The following is a 2,500-nucleotide window of genomic DNA, read 5'->3' on the forward strand; positions in this document are numbered from 1 at the left end:
TAGACAACATAATTATTAAGTTGAAGGTGAAGATTGTGCACATCCCAGGAAAAGGTGCAGGACAAGGGCTGACTGTTAGTTTTCGGAGTGAGAAGTCCGCACATTGAAAATTCTTTTGGTTGTCTTTTATTATTTTTTTCATGACTGGATTACGTTTCGACTTCAACAGTCTTCATCAGATTCTCTACAAACACATTCTGAGTGCTGATTAAAAATGTAATCCAGCCATGAAATAATAGAACACAAAAACAGCAAAATTTAGTGTGCGGACTTCTCATTCCGAAAACAACAGAATGATTACACCCAACAGCAAATGTAGCGTACCAATATAGACAACAGCGGTAACAGCCAGCCAGTACTACAGGGACTGTACTCGCTCTGACCTAGTTACCTGTTTGGCCCGCCCCCCTTTCCCCTAGAGAGCCAATTAAAACAGACACCATGGCAACAGGTGGAGGAACGTTTCAAGGTCATGACCTTTATGTGTCACTGTTTGCTCATGTACGCCACAATTGTAGTGTGTGTGTGTGTGTGTGTGTGTGTGTGTGTGTGTGTGTGTGTGTGTGTGTGTGTGTGTGTGTGTGTGTGTGTGTGTGTGTGTGTGTGTGTGTGTGTGTGTGTGTGTGTGTGTGTGTGTGTGTGTGTGTGGCTTCCGTGTAATTCCCCCTTCCTTCTTTACACATAAGCACACACGTGCATGCACACACATGCACATTCCAGAAACAATCATATAACTAAGGGCAGGTGCACACACATGCATGCACGCACACGAAACACACACACACACACACACACACACACACACACACACACACACACACACACACACACACACACACACACACACACACACACACACACACACACACACACACACACACACACACAATTAGGGTCATGTCTTTGATATGTTGAGCACTTGTTTGAACTCCTGCAATTCCATCTGTTGGATGTGAGCATGTGTGTGTGCCTGCAAGTCTCTCTCTCTCTCTCTCTCTCTCTCTCTCTCTCTCTCTCTCTCTCTCTCTCTCTCTCTCTCTCTCTCTCTCTCTCTCTGTGTGTGTGTGTGTGTGTGTGTGTGTGTGTGTGTGTGTGTGTGTGTGTGTGTGTGTGTGTGTGTGTGTGTGTGTGTGTGTGTGTGTGTGTGTGCTCTTGTCTGCCAGCATGCGTACATGTGTCTGCGTCCCTGTGTGTGTGTGTGTGTGTGTGTTAACCATAAATACTATACCCAGTCTGTACTTGCACACACACACACACACACACACACACACACACACACACACACACACACACACACACACACACACACACACACACACACACACACACACACACACAGATGAAGATCTGCGACACGTTCCCCTGGCAGGAAACCCACACACACACACACACACACACACACACACACACACACACACACACACACACACACACACACACACACACACACACACACACACACACACACACCCACACACACAAAGACACACACAAACCATTCTGCTTTCACTCACCATGACCACACACCCTCTTCTCCATTCCGTAATGTACATGTGCACACACAACACACACAACACACACAATACACACACAATGCTATTGTGCTTTCTCATGCTGAAGTAACTGGACAACATGCTGCCTTCAGTGAACAAATAATAATAAAAAAACATATGGACATGCTAAACAACAAGTAAATACACTGAAGATGGCTTAGGCCGAAAAGTCTGTCTGTCATGCTAACCCACTACATTAACCCCTTAAGACACGGCATTATAAATTAGCTGTTACCAGAATGGCAANTACCAAGTCTTATTATATGGTTGTGACGTCATCTGTCGAATGCTCCATTCATTTCAACGGGGCTCCCCAACGTTCGCACGTCTGTTATTTTTCGATAACGGACGGGTTGGTCTATAACAGACCGCTGTCAATGGCAACAAGACTTTTCACTGCTAAAGCGACTTTTCAGCAAGACTCTAATCAGCTGCTGTGATAGACAACACCTGTTGTCCTGGCTACCTAGCTGTTGCCTAGCGGTGTTCCACAACGGCACTGTTTTGTTTTGCGCAGCAACAATCTTAACATTAAATAGGCCTAAAGAAATGTCCCCGCCATGTGTGAATCATTTAAGTATATCCATATAATAAACGGGTTAACTTTCGGCGAGTCGGTCGCTCCGCGTCGGGGTCTAAAGATTCTCTCTGTCGTGCTGCTATTCCACGGTAGCGACCTTCTCGCCGAACGTTAACCCTTACGTAATGTATTACTAAAGGCCCCGTGCACTGTCATAGTAGTGTAGGTCTATAGTAGTTAACTTTCAATGTCTATTACAGCATGCCACAGGAGGTACGGCGTGCATAAGGGGCTACACTACAAGAATTACACCCGAGAGTGTAACTAGTGTTACTAAACATGCTAAACAAAAGACATGGACAAGGACACATGTGCCCGGGCTGTCAGACCATCTTCTGAACTTCCCAGGGGACAAAGTGTTAGTCTC

General features: G+C 45.6%; 1 protein-coding gene across 1 annotated transcript in view; it reads right to left on the reverse strand.

Moving 5' to 3' along the window:
* The window catches only part of celsr1a (cadherin EGF LAG seven-pass G-type receptor 1a), a 174,602-nt gene that overhangs the window by 48,930 nt on the left and 123,172 nt on the right, over positions 1 to 2,500 (reverse strand). The gene's annotated exons all lie outside the window — the stretch shown is intronic.

Source organism: Engraulis encrasicolus, chromosome 15, assembly GCF_034702125.1.
Source record: "Engraulis encrasicolus isolate BLACKSEA-1 chromosome 15, IST_EnEncr_1.0, whole genome shotgun sequence".
NCBI lineage: Eukaryota > Metazoa > Chordata > Actinopteri > Clupeiformes > Engraulidae > Engraulis > Engraulis encrasicolus.